The sequence below is a fragment of the Lissotriton helveticus genome, chromosome 9 (genome assembly GCF_964261635.1).
Source record: "Lissotriton helveticus chromosome 9, aLisHel1.1, whole genome shotgun sequence".
In the NCBI taxonomy this organism is placed as follows: domain Eukaryota; kingdom Metazoa; phylum Chordata; class Amphibia; order Caudata; family Salamandridae; genus Lissotriton; species Lissotriton helveticus.
In genome coordinates, this window is record NC_136070.1 from 113,469,970 (window position 1) to 113,488,120 (window position 18,151).

Consider the following 18,151-nt stretch of genomic DNA (forward strand, 5'->3'; position numbering starts at 1 on the left):
ACAACTTCGGATATGATCGCTAGACTTGGCAACCCTTGGGATATGTCACACAGCATTGTAACTATTGTCACGAGTCATTCCAGTTACTCTAATTTGCTTTTTGCATGTTTGCATTCGATCGTTTGTAACTTATACAATTTATTGATTCTGTTCATATTTGTATTTCTTTGTAGAGCATTCCCTTGAGAAAGGGCTTTTGCCCGAAATGCATCGGGACTTGTTTATTTAATCATTATGGTTGGATTATTTGACGTGTAACGACACGCTTCTGGCTGAACTTGAATATGCTTGAATATTCTTCACGAATGGATTAAAATTCTTGAAACTTTTCACACAGACTGCTGTGATTATGATGTTTATGGAATAAGACTACGGTCCTTTCGCTGTGCACTGGTTAGTTCCCCTCCCAGTAGGGGGACCTTCTCACTTTTAATGTTGTGACTAACCATGTTTTACCCATTGTGATTAAAATAATGCGGTTTACTTTCATGTCCAAGTGATTATTGTTTTTATTTAATTTTACTTTGTGTTGTCCATCTCATTGGGACCCCTTCCTCATATTAGTGTCGCCGCAGAGCCTGTTGTCACTGGGTGAGATTGTCACACCGCTTACTCGCTGACCGCATTACGTCGCTGCAAGAGTCGTCGCAGAACCGTCGAGAGGCCGTGAAAGAAGAAGATCGACACTGAGCCGCGCATCGTCTCCGCACAGTAGATCGTCGCCACACCGAAGATCATAGCATCGTACCCTTTGCGAGCCCCTTCCACCGAAACCTGTGCACCGGAATCCACGCAAGGTATTGCATCCCTCCCCATACAGACCGGAGTCACCGCAACACGCCCACTACGTCCAGCGGGGTTGTCTCATCGCCTCCCCAGGGTCTCAGGAGTGACACATCGCTTGCTTTTCAACGCTACAGCTTTCACTTGGAACTTTTGTCGCATCTAAAGGTACTGTTGGCTAAAACGTGACACAACTGTGGATTATTTTAACGCAACCTTACGAACTCATTTGAAACCATATTCTTGAACTGTGTATGTTGGATTTTTGTTGTTTTGGTCTTGTGTAGTTTAGATTAAATACCTTTATTTTTCTAAACCATTGTGGAGTCAGTTTGTGGTGTTTTCACTGTGTTACTGTGAGTGTTGGTACAAATACTTTGCACATTGCCTTCAATAAGCCTGACTGCTCGTGCCAAGCTACCAAGGGGGTGAGCAGGAACTATCTGAAGAGTGTTTCCTCCTTACCATGACTAGAAGCAAGGGTCCCTATTTGGACAGTGGTATCTACCTCTGCCAACTAGAGACCCCAAGTTCTAACAATAGAGTATATAGAATTGTCTATCTTGCCCATGGTTAGGTACTGTCACCGGTCTTGAGCTCACTCTCTAATGAGAGTTTCTAGATCAGTTTCAACTCCTAGGTCGTTGAATTATAAGGGAAAAAGATAGCTATGTTTAGCAGGGCACAGTTTGACCTTGCAACTTGTTAGTGGGCAGGCAGCGCCTTCAACAAGGCTGTTGAAGGTTAGGTTGTATTACTGGTGCCAGCGATGTCACAGCATGGCAGCTCAAGCCAGGGGAATAGTGCAGGCCCCTGCAACTCCTGCAGCGAAGGAGGGCACCCAGCCATTCATGAGCTTTCAGCCCCCATTCCACCCAACGCTCCCCCCTTCACATTATACCCTTAGCATAATGCATAAAGCTTTGACCAACATGTCCCTTTGTTGCTGGTACCAGTACAAAAAGCACAAGAGCAGATAGAACCCGAGTATTACCTCCCTCACTGAGGAAGGGGGGGACTGTGCTTAGAATACTTATTAGGAGACTATAGGTAGGTACTCTAGCAGAGATCTTTCCTAGTCTACTGTATGGATAAACAACATCACAAAAAGGGTACACTGCCCTTTAATTCGTTTACATAACATAAGATTGGGTATTTATGCCCTGACGCTGGGGAGATGTGTGTCAGATCAATATGTAGGTTTGGGCTTGTTATCTGCAGCCAGTGGCGTAACATAGGCCCCTGCAGCCCCCACGGTGCGGGTGCCCCCATAGCTCCATGCCCCCCCACCAGCACTGTATATCAAGGGCCCCTGAATGAGTCCGGAGGGGGGGCCTCTCCCTGTACCGTGAAAGGGGGCCTCTCCCTGTACCTTGAAAGGGGGCCCCCTCAAGTTTTGTTACACCACTGTCTGCTGCATGGCACACTGTGCATCACTGATAAGTATTGACAACAAGGGACAGGTTAACTAACATTTCATGCAACGCAGGGCAGCGCAGCAACTTGCTGTGCTTCATTGCGTGAAAGAGCGACACGGCAGAAATGCACCATATTTACAAGGATATAGCGAATTTCTTTTTACTCCTTGTGGTGGCGCACTGTCTGCTGCTTAGTGCCAACCCTTGTCTGTGCAAACGTGTCTGAGTTATGAGCATGATTGTTTTTTGTGCAGGAAGGTGTTTCTCCCATGACAACTTTGGCAAAATGGAAACAATCAGAGGGTGATGTCCAGCCCAGATGCCCTGTGTCATTGCTGCTGTCCCAAAAAGCCAACATTCCAGTTACCCAATACGAATATCAGATGGTGACAGCACCACAGATGCCAATGGCAAAGAGGTGGGTTCTGGGATATTTCCATCCTACTAGGCCTACTAAACATGGCCCGGAAAGCTTACTGTTCCTTAAACCCACAGGAAAATAGGCGACATGCATGCCAGAGACTTTACACAAACTGTAAATAATCTCAAAGCTGCCTGGGGCCGCCTTCCCTCCTCTCTCATGACGAGGGCTCTGTCTTTACCTAAACACACATGTCTCATCTTACAGAAAGGCTGGAAAACGTTCAACTTGCTATTAAGAGCAAAAGAATGGCGCCCTGACTCGGTAAGCCCCAGCAAATTGAAGTCTTAATAGTGTTTGGCTCTGGGCTGTGTTCCATTCCGGAGAGCCCCGCTTCTATCACAGCGCCAATAATTAAATTAGGCCGGACCGAAATGCCTGAGCAGTACAGGTGTTTAACTTCTGAGTAAGGAAAAAACAGATGTTATGCCCCAGAGACTCGAGGCAAGCGCGAGGCGCCACTGTAAATCGGGTGTTTGGGGCTGGTTTTGGAATCTTCCTTCATCACGCTTCCAGGCTGCATTTACAGGGAAAAATAGACTTTAGCCATAATTTTTACTCAAAACATCCCGGCTTCGAGTTACTAAGGCAGGCGCCGCCACAATGAAATCTCACTTTAAAATAAAGTTAATTGCATTTATCAAAATGTTAAGTTACATTCAAGCCCATGAGTGTAAGGGCGCAAGGATGATGCTAAGGCAGCCAGCGCGAGCTGGGGAATCAAAGGCTCCGTGATTGGCCTAACACTGGTTGAATTTATGAGATGGCGCAGGGTCAAAAACACAAAACACAAATAAAACACGTTATAGACACAGCTCAAAAGCAAGGACGTAGAAAAGATACTTCACAAGGAGAGCAACAAAGTTGAATATACTTACCACTGGTTGATTGGAAATACATACTTTGATGTCATCGTAACCTAATTTGCTATAGAATGCTTGCCCAGCTTACCCTATGAAAGCCCCTACATAGGAATCCCAATAGTGTCACGTGATATATATGTGTTACAATAGGGCTGAATGGCAACCAAAGGCCAGACCTAGAATAAGCTTTAATACAAATCCCATCATGTACTGATCGGACCTTGTCTTTTGCCAGATGTCCTGTGAGAAAGAGTTTGGGACCAAAGTGTGGATTTCATAGGCCAATTATCCAAATGTATAGTCTAAGTAGCTATCAGTTTTACACGTAGTTCTGAAGTTTGCTAAAACATCCCAGAAACTTTAGGTTTTGCCTTGGGACTTCGTAGCAATATTTTTATTTATATGTAAATGGTCTAAGAGCTCAGAAGCAGCAAGTACCGAGCCCTTCACCCTGTTCCCAAAAGCCAACGGTTGGAGTCCATGTCAAGTGGGACCAGAACGTTGGCATGCAGAGTCTGGGGTCTTTGCAAAGATGCAGGCCAACATAGGACCTGCTGTCAGCACAAAAAAGCAGCCCTCTGTGCTGGGCTGACATTAAGGTCAATTCGCGAGCTCTGAGCCTCTGTAGTTAGCACACCATCTTCTTCCAAGTAGGCCATTCCATAAGGCCAATCTCTTCTCTGAGGTCTTGTTGGTATAAACAACAGTGCCTGTTAGCCACTTCAGTGACGTCATCGATAATGTCAATGTTAGTATGTTATTTGTGATGTCACTAGAGATTCATTTGAAGATGTCATGCGTGAGGTTATGAGCAATGGATGGCATGGGTGAGGGTTAAGGGTTTGCAATTACCTTATCTATTGCATTTCATTGCATTTTAGATTTTGTGTAGACTTAATAACTATCTAGTTATGATAAATTACTCTAACTACCTTATAGCCAACTTTAACAGATCCTTAACTAATGCTTTTCTGTGTATTCCATTTTGTTTTTAACAGGGTATATGTTATGGCAATGGTGTTCTCTGGCAACCAAACACCTTCAGATGCATAATAAAGACAATGAATTCAGGGTGCGGGCTTCGGCCGTTCCCTGAGACCGGTCCTCTTGCTCCCAGGGCTGAATTTGCAATGCTTGATGTTGGCCGATGTGCAATCAGCGAGGGTGCACAGCCACATACCTTGAGCTTTTTGCTGTTCTTAATGGGCACTGGATGTAGGGCTTGACCTTTTTCATTGGACCCTGTCGTGTCTGACATCTACACACAATACAGGAGACGGTAGGGTGACTTAGATGGTTCCTTTATTCTGTTTACATCATTGGGGTACCGCATGCTCTGCGTCCTGACCTCTTGCTCCGAGGTCCTGATCCCGACTGCCCTCATCCCCCTCCCCTGACCGGATGTGGTGTCCGGTGTCCTTGTCCCCAGACCCTGAGTCCCCAGGGTCCTAGTGCCATCGTGTGGGCACGACATCTCCCCCTTTGTTGCGAACAAATGTTCTTTGCCAATTGTCCCATAGCTCGTCTAGTCATAGAGACAGCGTGGAAATAGGAGAGAGAGAATAGAGAGAGAGAGAGAGATATATATATATATATATATATATATATATATATATATATATAGAGAGAGAGAGATAGAGAGAGAGAGATATTGACCAATATTCCTTCACATCTCTTCGATCAGTCTCTTGGTCTTCCTGCATTCTCTCCTTGGCCGTTCCTCCCCCACATCTGCTGTTGGGGCTTCCTGTGATGTATGCCCAGTCTGTTCTTGCTTTAGCATTTCTATTTCTTCTTTTATTTTTGCTTCTTTAAAGTGAGAGCTGTTTCTGGTGATCTGACGTTGCCCGGCTGCAGCTGTGATCATGGGCCCATTCACCTTCACCACTGTTACTGGCTCCTTTGCGAACGCGCTGTCTGACTTTTTCACCTGCCTCTGCTTCACGAACACCATGTCCCCTTCCTCTATGTTCTTGTTTGTTGCGTTTCTTCTTTTGTCCGCGTATTCTTTCATCTTTGCTTTCTGCCCCTTGTCTTTGATGGCGACATCTTCCTGGTCCATTTGCTTTTTCTCTTCCATCTGTGGTAGGCGTGTTCTGCTCACTCGTCCTAGTACCAATTCGGCGGGACACCTTCCAGTGGAACTGTGGGGCGTGTTCCGATAGTCTCTGAGTACCTGGCATAAGGCTTGTCCAATTGATATTTCTGTTAGCTTGGCTCTTTGCACCGCCTTTTTGATGGTCCCCATGAACCTCTCCGCCATCCCATTTGCTTGCGGCCACAGAGGTGTTATGCGTCTGTGATGTATCCCTAGGTACGCCATGAATCTCTTGAATTCTTCGCCTGAGAACGGTGGGCCGTTATCTGTTTTTAATGTCTGTGGCGAGCCCCATGCCACAAAGATGTCATCCAGTATTGGCAGTGTTGCATTCGCAGACGTCGACGACACGGGCTTTACGATGGGGAACCTTGAGTATTCGTCGATCACCACTACGAAGTAGTTTCCTGTTTCTAGAGGCCCATAGAAGTCCGAGGCCAGCTCCGTCCACACCGCTTTTGGTAGTGGAGACATTTTCAGTGGTTCCGGTCTTGAGGGTGGCCCTAATACTTGACATACATGGCACTTTGTCACTGTTTCCTCCACCATGCTGTCCATTCCCGGGAACCACACCTTTTCCCTCAACATCTTTTTGGTGGCCACCATGCCCCGGTGTGACTCATGCGCCAAATCCACTGTCCTTCTTCGTAGCGTTTGGGGCATTACTATTCTCGTTCCTCTCATTACTGTTCCATTTTCACATTCTGATAGTTCCTCGTTGATTCTTTTGAATGCCAGCAGTTCGTCTTTGTCTACTCCCTTGTCTACGTGCATGTTGCTATTCACGTGTCTCCATCGTTGAGCTTTGTTGATCCTCATTGCCTCTTGCATCGTTTCGTCCCGTCTCGTTGCTTGTTCCAATTCATTCACCGTTATTGTCGCCGGTGTGCTTATTTTCAGTGCAAAGTTTAAGTATTCTTCTGCCATCGTGGTCACTTGGGAGTTTTGTGGCAGTGGGTGTCTTGACACGTAGTCTGCTGGATTTTGTTCTTTTCCTGGCTTGTGGATGATTTTGAAGTTGTAGTCCATGAGCCTTATTCCCCATCTTTCTATTCTTGGAGGTATCTTCGCATTCGGGTTGCCTTATATTGCGATCAGGGCCTGATGATCCGTTACGATCGTGAACGGTTTTCCATATACGAACATGTGGTAGTGTTCACAGGCCCATACTACTGCTAGGCTCTCTTTTTCAGGCTGTGAGTATCCTTTCTCAACATCTGTCAGGCTCTTGCTTCCATACGCGACGACCTGTCTTGGGGAATCTCTCCCAGGCTGATGTTGTGCTAGAATTGCTCCCAAACCCACGGGGCTTGCATCCACTGTTAGCTCTGTGCACAATTTCGGGTCGAAGTAGGCTAGATGATCTACTGCTGTCACTGCCTTTCTTATCTCCTCGAACCCTTTGTCACATTCACTTGTCCATTGAAAATTCTGTCCTTGTTTCGTCAGCTCTCTCAGCGGTGCGCTGACAGTTGCAAAGTCCTTGATGTAGCGCGCACAGTAGCTCGCTAGCCCCAGAAACGATCTCACTTCTGCCACGTCTGTGGGCGTCTTTGCCTTTTCCAATGTTTCCACTTTGCTGTGGTCTGGCCGCATTCCTTTTTTGGAAAAAATGTGACCGAAAAACACCAGCTCATTTCGACCCAGTTCACATTTTCCTTCATTCAACGTTAGACCTGCTTCCTCTAGGTGTGAGCACACTTCTCTTAGGGCGGTGTCGTGTTCTTCATCTGATCTGCCAAATACCAGGATATCATCACTGTAGTTCAGACTGTTCTTGACAGGCCTGATGACTTGACGAATTGTTACTTGGAATATTTCCGCGGCTGACGAGATCCCGAAACTCAGGCGCTTGTATCTGAATAACCCCAGGTGGGTGGAGAATGTCGTAATGTACCGCGACTGAGGGTCTAGTTCCAATTGGTGGTAGCCCTTGCATAGATCCAACTTCAAAAATCTTCTCGTACCCGTGAGACAGCTGATCATGTCATCTAGGTGCGGGCCTGGGTGTCGCTCTCGTTCTATTGCCTTGTTTGGAATCCTCATGTCCACGCATATTCTTATTTTCGATTTGTCTTTCTTTGGGACAGCCACAATGGGTGACACCCAGGGTGTCGGTCCATCCGCTGGTTCTATGATGTCCTGGTTTAGGAGGGCCTTCAGCTCTTCCTCCACTTGTGGTTGTAGATGTATGGGCACCCTTCTGTGGTGTTGCGCCACTGGTCTCACCGTTTCATCAATGTGTAATGTTATCTGTCGACCTTTCAGTTTTCCCAATCCTTCTATCAATTTGGGATATTCTTTTAAAATGTTCTTCTTTTCTGTCATGTGATACGTCATTTCCATTAGCCCCATCACTTGTGCTGTGACGTTGCTCAACAAGCATGGCGCGGGGATGTCTCCTTTGAGCACGTGTATCTGTTCCATTAGCCGTTAATCCTTGTATCTTAGTTCCTCCTTGAATTTCCCCAAGTTGATCACTGGTCTCCGTGCCCCCCATGTGAAGACTTTTACTCGTGATGGCTTCAGCGTCGGTTTTATTTTCATTTTCTCATACTCCGAGACGCACATGATATTGCACGTTGCTCCACTGTCCAGAACAAAAGTGGCATCATGTGGCCCCACTTTTATCGTTACCGACTCCGTCTTCCTTATTTTTTTTTGTCCACCAGGCATATTGTTTCAATGCACTCTTCCTCATCGTCTTCTGAGTCTGTGTTGACCTCTGTCATGAGGTACAGGCGCTCTGTTTTCTCTTCTTCGTATTCTTCTCCTGACTCTGCTGATGAGCTTCTCACTCCCGTCTCGACATGCCTGATGTATCTTCTCGTCGACGTTCTTCCTCTGTTTGATCTTCCCCGGTCATTCCTGAACTGTGTTCCTCGACACACGCTTGCATAGTGATCTCTCCCATTGCATTTTCTGCACGTCTGACCAAATGCGGGGCATTGTCCCCGATGTGGGAACTCTAGTCCACATCTGTAGCACGTTCCTTCCTGCGGCTTCCTTGCTGCCTGGTCCCCTCTGTCTTGTCTCCAGTTTCCTGTTTTGCTGTTGCTCGCCATCCGATGAATTTGTTCTCCACCTCTTCCTTTGCCGCGTTCCATCACTTGTGCGTGTGTTGTCGCTCGCGCTTCTGCCCTCCCAAGTGCGAGGATGTTCTCTAGGGTGATCGGTTCCTTTAGTATTCTTGTGCGAAATCCTATGTCCCGGCAGCCTGTTATTATTAGTAACCGTATGGCCTGCTCGTTGTCGAATTTATCAAATTCACAGTGAGTCACTAGTTTCCTCAGCCTTGTTGCGAAGTCGTCTAGTGATTCCTCGGCTTGTTGGAAGGCAATCGTGAAACTGTATCTCTCAAAATCCACATTTCTTTGCGGATCAAACTTGTCTGTCAGGCATTTTATTAGCTTGTCATAGGTGTCAATCTCTTTTGTTGGCAGTGTCATCATCAGGTCCTCGACCTCATCACCCACTAGATTTACAAATAGTCCCCGTTTCTTTGCTGCTGTGACGTCTGTTGCCTCTGTATAATTTTCAAAACGCCTGAGCCATTTCTCCCATCTTATCCCTGTTTGCGGTTCAGACAGGCTGAATGGCAGTGGTGTTCTATACTGCGCGCTTGGTTTTGGGTCTGCCATTGTCTCGTCTGCCCCCTTTTGGTTTTTTTTTCTTCTTTTATTTCGTTCTTTATTGTCCTTTCTTTTGTTTCTCTTCTATTTCTTTTTATTCTACTTTTGCTTCTTTGTTGCGCTCTATTTTCTGTCTTTTAGCCTTTTCTTTCTTTATTTTATGCTTTGTTGGCTTCCTTTGTGTCTTTTCGGACAATTCTGGTACTTTTTTTTTTGAAAGTCGATCTTCTCCTGGCCTTAAAATGGCTGCTGAGCCTTTCTGGCTTCTGATTGGTCGGTTTGCCTGTCTCCAAGATGGCGCTGCCTGACTTCAAGATGGCCGCCGCGTCCATTTTCGATTCTTATTGGCTCTCGCGCCTGACCCCAAAATGGCCGCCGAGATTCTCCCGAGAGCTCGCGCTGCCTTCTCCTCTTAGTTTCAGTTCCCACTTTCGCGCTTTTTTACGATGGGCGCTTACCGGAGTGGTCGCTTTTCTGTTCTGTTCTTCCTGCAGCGATCGGGGTGGGCTCCCGCGTCGTTGCTGCTTTATGGACGTCGCTGCGCTCCTGTACTCCGTCCTCTGATCATGACGCGATCCAGGGTGGGCTCCTGGTTTGAGATCGCGATCTTCTTCACGTCGGACGATCCTGATCCCACCTTCGTCGCCAGTTGTCGCGTCTGACATCTACACACAATACAGGAGACGGTAGGGTGACTTAGATGGTTCCTTTATTCTGTTTACATCATTGGGGTACCGCATGCTCTGCGCCCTGACCTCTTGCTCCGAGGTCCTGATCCCGACTGCCCTCATCCCCCTCCCCTGACCGGATGTGGTGTCCGGTGTCCTTGTCCCCAGACCCTGAGTCCCCAGGGTCCTAGTGCCATCGTGTGGGCACGACAGACCCCGTCTAGTTACTATACATCCAATTGGCCTTCTGCTATGCCCATGGCAACACCCTTTGACTAGTCTTTCTGATCCAATAGCAGCTGCGGTTATGGATGGGCAACACACTGTAGTACAATGGTTCTTATCCTTTTGACTTCTTTGGACCGCCACTGAATTATTACTGAATCCAAGGCCCCCAATGAGTCATTATTGGAAGCTGGGGACCCTCAGCAGAAGCAATATCAATGATTTAAACATCAAACAATACACAAAATTACAAAAAACAAGTATACACCAGACAAATGCTGAAATATTTTGTTGAACACATATAGAAAAAATATCACGTTTCCATTGTTGCTATTTTATTTGCATGTTCTTTATTAATTTGAATGTTTTAATTTTAATATCATTTAATTTTGTAACACAGATCTGGACCCCATGAGTAGGCCTTGCGGACCCCAGCGGTCCACAGGTTATGAGCCACTGCTGTAGTATACACAATGGCTGGGTCCAGGCTGAGGTGACCAGGTCGGCATAATAACGATTACTGGAATGCAGCCTCATGTAATTACCAGTGACTAATTCAAGCATTCCATTCATCTCTTTTTGTATACTTCGGTATGCATGGGCAACAGGGATTTTGTGTAGGGTATATAAAGAAGGCTCAGAGAGCCCACCATGTTGACAGGGAGGCATTCCTCTTTAGAAGCCCCATGCCTACTAACCCATAGTTCACTCCCTACTGCCATGGGCTTTAGGTATAGTGTGCAGGCCATGCTCTTCAGCTTTACCCAGCACACCTTAGCTCTACCTTGAGAGTAGATCCAGCTTTTCACAGCCTTTGGAATGCAGACTGAACTCATCAAAGGGTGGGCCTTTTAAATACATCCTGTACGCTGTGGCCTTTAAGCCACACACTGCACCAACTCTTCATGCATCTAGACCTGAGACTCTAGATCAGTGATTCTCAAAATACGGCCCGGGGGTCGCTTGCGACCTTTCTGACCTTTAAATGTGGCCCCCTGGTTTAAATGTGGCCCCCTGGTTCAAAGAAGAACTGGGATGCTGTTTACTCGACTCCACAAAACTTAAAGATGTTAAGTAAATGGACAAGCATTTCTTTAAATGTTAGTTGAATCTTGCAGCAAACTATTAGTGTATCTTTTGAGGCAGGGGAAGGATCATCTTTTCAAGTGGTATTTTGGTGTTAAGGAGCAGGTAAGATTATGAGTGGAATTTTACATATGTTGGAATGTATTTTCTTTCAACTTTTTAATCCATGAGGGATGTGTTTTGTGAATAATTTTAATCCTGATGAAAGCTCCATCCCCTTCCTGTGTCAATGGTACATTGATTGATGAATATCATCCCTTGGTGGGTCACCTATAGCTCCACCTATATCATGGTGCCTTACTTTACCGAGTTGTGTAGCATACAATCTATGCGATACTGCACAATTCCTTGTCAGCATTGTACCTCGCCACCCGCCCAGGCTTGTGTAAGCCTCAATGCCTGTGTTTCAGCAGAACAAGTAATCACTCATTGAAACTGTGGGTCTGGATCTGTGCCATGTTGTACATCTGCTCCTGGAAAGTAGATGCTTCTCTCAGGGGGTCAACAACCAAGGTAGGAGTGAATGTCATGAATCTCTGCAGAAAATAGAGTCCGAAACTGTGAATAGGGGATTTCTTCAATCACAGATCCAGGCCATGCTATGAAAATTATGTCAATCTGTAATGTGCCCCCTTAAGCATTTTATACACTTAGAGAATAATGCAGGCACCCTTTGGTTTCCTTGTGACTATAGGTTCATAAGCTGGTTCCCTTTGGTTTCCTGGTGACTATAGGTTCATAAGCTGGTGTTGGCATCTGGACTAGGTCAAGGGAGTTTTAATGTAACTCTCAGAATCATATACATTTTCCACAGATCTAACCTGGAGTGCTGATGCCAATGACACTCATGGCGGTTTGGGTATTACAAAAAAAAGTGAGTCACATTTAGTGATAAGAGAAACAATATACTCCTCAACTTCAATTTTATGTTCTCTGACTTATATAATGTGTATTGATGGAAATTCTTCTTTATTTGTATATACTTTATTCATTTTAATGCATTAAATGTAATAATATTTAATTTTGCAACACAGACGCAGACCCCCTGAGTAGGCCTCTCAGACCATGAGGGGTTCTCGGACCACAGGTTAAGAACCACTGCTGTAGTACTCAAAATGCTGTGCAATCAAGTGCTGGGAGGAAAATTTAGGATGATTGTGATTTACATTCTGAGCACCAACTGCACTGTTGCTCTATGGGACAGTGCTGATGGAATAAGTACTAAGGAGGCAACTCTTATGAACATATTGTATCTCCATGTTCATTGAGATCCTGCTGTTTATCACGCTGTTCACATCACGGATAAAGTTCTTGTTTGGCAGAACAAATGTTGGCAATTGTTGAATCAGTGTGTGCTGGATTTTGTATCTCATGAATACTGGACCTTAGGGCTACAAGAGACATATGGGTACAAATATTAACATTACCTATATTGGAGAAATCAAAAAGTGTGTACAATGTAGTCTTTATGGAAGTCACAGTGTTGAGGTCGCTTGGGAACCATCCAGAATTAATGCTATCATAGCTTTATTGATGTTTACGACAAGCAAGTGTTGGGAGAGGATCTGGATATCCCTTATATTGATATCCCTCTATATCCTCTTCCTGTGTCAAAGGGCTATGACCCTCCTTAGTATGTTTCTTGATTCACCTAATCCTGTTGCAAGGCAGGCAGTAACAGGATGTATATTTGAAATTGAAACCATTCCTCCCCACGAAAGACCTGAAACAGGCCACGCAAGCTCTGGTACTCTCCAGAATAGACTACGGCATTGCTACTCTGACTGGAACAGCCAAATCGCACCTGCGACCTTTGACCTCTACCCTAAACGCCGCAGCAAGAATGGTCACGGGAACAAAGAAATTTGAGCACATCACCCCAGCTCTTATGGGGTCTGAAGTGGCTCCCTATTGACCAACGAGCCAGCTCCGTAGAGCCTGCCTCACACACAAAGCCCTGCATACAGGCAAACCTGAATACCTGGCCAACAAGCTCAAAAGGGCCGGTCAGTCTAGAAACCTCAGAAGCTCCAACACGCTCCTACTCATTCCTCTGAAATCCCAGAAACTCACAACACCTAGCAAATCCTTTGCGGGTAATGCTCCCAAGATTTGGAACTCCATCCCCCCACACATCAGAATGACCGCATCCTTCCCGAAATTCAAGAAGTTACTCAAAGCCCTCTTCCTCGAGCGTTCTGGAGCATACTAGAACTCCACCTGGACTTTGAAGTTCCATGATCTCTGTGACCCCAGAGCTGACTGACTTGCTTATGACTTTCCGCCCTGTTTTACGCTGGGCTGCTATTGTACAGACTGTACTCGCCCATGTGCCCCTTGCCATGTTTTCCGTCCTCATTGTCTGTCTGATGCCTCTGTACTTGCTGTGAAGCGCTCTGATACCCTCGGGTCCAGCTAGCGCTATACAAAACTTTAATAAATAAATAAATAAGCACCAGGAAAAGTGCAGAGGCCAGCATGCTGTTGTGTGTCAAAAGAACAATTGGTGGCCATAATGCCGAACAATGTCATACATTCACCCCAGTACAGAGATCTGGGCCTAAATCCATCGTTTTTTTGTTCCCATGCCATTCCAGTTTGAACCCAGCCATCTGCACTGCAAATCAGTCTTGACCTTGCTGCCTATGATTGAGGAAAAGTCAGCCCATAACACACCTGATGCCCAGGCTGCTGGCGCAGGACGCCTCTTAGTTCCCATCTTGAACGATTACCAAATAAAGAGACGGGCGCTGGAAGCAGGAATACAAGAATAGAGTTTTATTTCTCATGAGGAGAGCCTGTCATTTCGGACACTCGCATAGTGTCTTCAGGAGGTGCTCTAACAAGTTCTCTGAGGCTTCGTCTTTTATACATATGTTTATGGCACACAAATATTCCTTATTACAATAAGACGCTTCAAAGTAGGGGAAAGGCATGCTTGGAATCCCAGCTTCAGGCCTATTCCCATATCAGTCGCTCAGATGTCATCCTCCCCTCCTAAATGTAACAAGAGATTGTGATCTCTCAGCTGGACATTCCTACAGGACACGAGGGCAGGAGGGGATGATCAGGTCAAAGGTTGGTCAGGTGGTAAGGTCGGACACTTCGGTTGGTGTATCACGGGTTTTGTTATGCTGGGCAGAGAAAAGGGGGATGTATATCCACGAGGCTTGGTCTTAGGACTTGGGACCGGGTCGATAGGTCAAGTGCAGCCGGGGGGGGGGGGTTGTCAGCTGAGGGGAAGGGTGTTCTTGGGAGGAAATGGGGGGGGTGTGGGTCAAGCAGGAGTGCTACTTTTAGAGCAGGGTCACGCAGAGGGAGAGGGTCTTGTGGTCGATGCATGAGCAGTGCGCGCGGGGAGGGGTGTCGGGGGTTTAGCAAACGGTCAGAGAGGCCATGGTGCCTAAAATAGCTGTCGTGTACATGTGTGCATGGGTCTTATGCTGGCGGGATAACACAGTCAGTGTTTCGTAATTATTTGTTCTGCTTACAACAAGGGGTACAGTGAACACAAATGAACGCCGCTTATGTACACATACATTGCCAATTTCAACAGTCGCCGCTTTTTTACATAAGCAAGTTCAATTTCTACATAGTCGATGCGATAGGCAGAATGCAATACATGTTAATTTACATTTGTTGGGCTCTTCATACAAGTGACCTAGTTCTAGGACACCCCCGCGCCGCACGGCCACCAGCTGCTGTGGGCGCCTCCCTGCCTGTCTGCCTCGCTGCCGCCGCGTGACCACGCCCCCTGCCTTCGAGCGGCGTGGTCCGTGATTGCCTGACCTGCCCCTGTTGTTTTTGCTGGTTTTGTCATTGTTTTTGTCTTTCTATATTGCCTGTTTTTAGTTATTGTAAATTCCTTCCTGTTTTGACTGTTGTCCTGCTGCCCTTCGTCCTCCCTCCCCGCTTCCCGCCACCGTCGCTAAACCCCGCCCCTTTTTCCTTCTGTACCCTCCCCGCTCCCGCCTCCCAGCTGCTCCGCCCCCCCGCGCACTTGGCCATATATGGCGACCGTGCGACGCAGGTGAGTATGACCTAGTTCTAGGACACCCCCGCGCCGCACGGCCACCAGCTGCTGTGGGCGCCTCCCTGCCTGTCTGCCTCGCTGCCGCCGCGTGACCACGCCCCCTGCCTTCGAGCGGCGTGGTCCGTGATTGCCTGACCTGCCCCTGTTGTTTTTGCTGGTTTTGTCATTGTTTTTGTCTTTCTATATTGCCTGTTTTTAGTTATTGTAAATTCCTTCCTGTTTTGACTGTTGTCCTGCTGCCCTTCGTCCTCCCTCCCCGCTTCCCGCCACCGTCGCTAAACCCCGCCCCTTTTTCCTTCTGTACCCTCCCCGCTCCCGCCTCCCAGCTGCTCCGCCCCCCCGCGCACTTCGCCATATATGGCGACCGTGCGAACGCGCAGCGTTGACGCGCAGCGGGTGCGCCGATTGTGCGCCGAAGGCGCGCCAAAGGTAAGCCTGTCTGCGCCCGTCCGCGCCTGGACCGCGCCCAGTGCCAGGACCCCTGGCCCCCACCGACGGAAGACGACCCGACTGACCTACAACGCCGCCGAACTCTTCGCACACAACACCGGCGGCATCCCGGGATGCCACCGAGCCACCCCGAAGCACACCCACGGACCCTTCAGCTGCCACGCCTGCAAGTTCACCTGCATCCGGACCGACCCTGCACCAGCACCCGCCAAGCCGAACACCAGCAACAACCACCTCAAGTGCATCCTACTCAACACCCGCTCCGTCCACAGACACGCCGTCGAGCTCTGGAACCTCCTCGACACCACAGCCCCTGACATCGCCTTCCTCACGGAAACCTGGATGAACGCCTCCTCAGCGCCCGACATCGCCATCGCCATCCCAGAGGGCTACAAGATCACCCGGAGGGACCGCACCGCCAACCAGACGGGAGGTACAAACAGAACAAGGTGGCTGGACAGGATTATTCGTGAAACAATTCCCCAGACACACAGTCAATCTGTACCATGTGACCACTGGTCCACTGTGAAGCTGTCTGTAGGTTGCCACCTACAAGCTGTCTGTAGGTTGCCACCTACAGACAGCTTGTCCCTGGGAGAGAGTGAGCAACACGGACCTTTCTGAGGCTTGATTATTTCATTCAGAAAACGGGCTAACTTTGACTGCCGGCCTGAATTGAGGCCAGTGACCGGCCGCTTTCCTCTCTGTGGTCTACATAGCCAGACCCACACGCGCAAAAATAATGTGAGCCGCCCTGATTCCCGCAAGCTTCTGAAGCCTGACACCACGCCTTAAGTCCTGCTCTGCGCCAATTGCAGGTGTGAATACGAATCACGATATACCTACGCTACGGCAATCTTTGTGCCCTCGTGCAGAATCTTTTTCCCAGTCCCCGTCCTGAAGAGAACCTTGAATACTTAGGTTCGAAACGCGTCGACAATACCACCCTGTGGCTATAACAAAGGGTGCCGCTAGGATGTAAATCATACCATCACTCTGTATCCTAGCCTCGCAACCCTATTTAACATTACACCACAGGCTTTCGTTGACAGGCAGGCTTGTTTTCGATCTCAATCCCGCCTGTCACTTGGTTTTTTCAATCTCTAGGACTGGTGCCCGTTTGTGTGCTTATGGACTAATCTCCGCACTGTATATAATTGCAATTTATTTGAATTATTATATATATGTTATTGTTTTTGGTGTGTCAAACCATTTTTGTTTGATTCATTGGTGCAAATTTGTAAATGTGTACATTTGTAGATACTGTATATATGAACCTTTTGATCTGACAGTGGTTTTGTTTGTGCTTGTGTTTCAAAAAATTGCTGATAAATGTATAAAAAAGAAAAATAAATTCGTTTGGAAAATTAAATCCAGTGGTCACATGGTACAGATTGACTGTGTGTCTGGGGAATTGTTTCACGAATAATCCTGTCCAGCCACCTTGTTCTGTTTTTCCTATTGTTGAGATCCGGGTTGGTCAGATGTAGGATCCGATACCTTTACTGTTTCACAAACCAGACGGGAGGTGGCATCGCCATCATCCACAGAGACACCATCCGCATCACGACCAACACCGACGACACCCTAACCACCGCCGAGCACCTGCACTTCCAGATCCACACCGACCCGAAGACCACCCTCAGAGGCACCCTGATCTACCGACCCCCGGGACCACGCACACGATTCAGCGAGGACATCGCCGACTTCATCAGCCCGCATGCCCTCCCCTCCGCCGACTACATCCTCCTGGGGGACCTCAACTTCCACCTGGAGAACAACAGCGACCGTAACACCAGCACCCTGCTCGACAAACTCGCCAACCTCGGTCTCAAGCAGGTGGTGTCCACCCCCACCCACCTCGCCGGACACACACTCGACGCCGTCTTCTCATCCAGCAAAGACATCGCCTTCAGCCACGCAACAGGACTCCACTGGACGGACCACAGCTGCGTCCACTTCACCTTCAAAAGAACGACGATCCACCACCACCAGCAACAGGTTGCCCGAAGAAGCTGGAACAAGATCACAGCCGACCAGCTCACCGCCTCCCTAAGCCAGCACCCTCCTGCAGGCTCAGCGAACCCCAGCCAGGCCGCTGACAACCTCACGAAGTGGATCAGCAACTGCGCAGACGAACTCGCCCCGCTGAAGACCCCGCCCAGCAGACCCGGCAGCAGAAAAGCCCCATGGTGCACCGACGAACTCAAGAGCTCCAAGAAGAACTGCCGAGCCCTCGAGAAAGTATGGAGAAGGGAACCAACAATGGACAACATGACCACCCTCAAGCTCACCACCCGGAAACACCACCAACTGATCCGCGCCACCAAGAAAAATGCATACAAGTACCGGCTGGACAACAACGCACACAACTGCAAGGAACTCTTCAACATCGTGAAAGAGCTCTCCAACCCCAACGCCGGAAACAACGACATCACCCCGTCACAAGACCTCTGCAACTCCCTCGCCTCCTA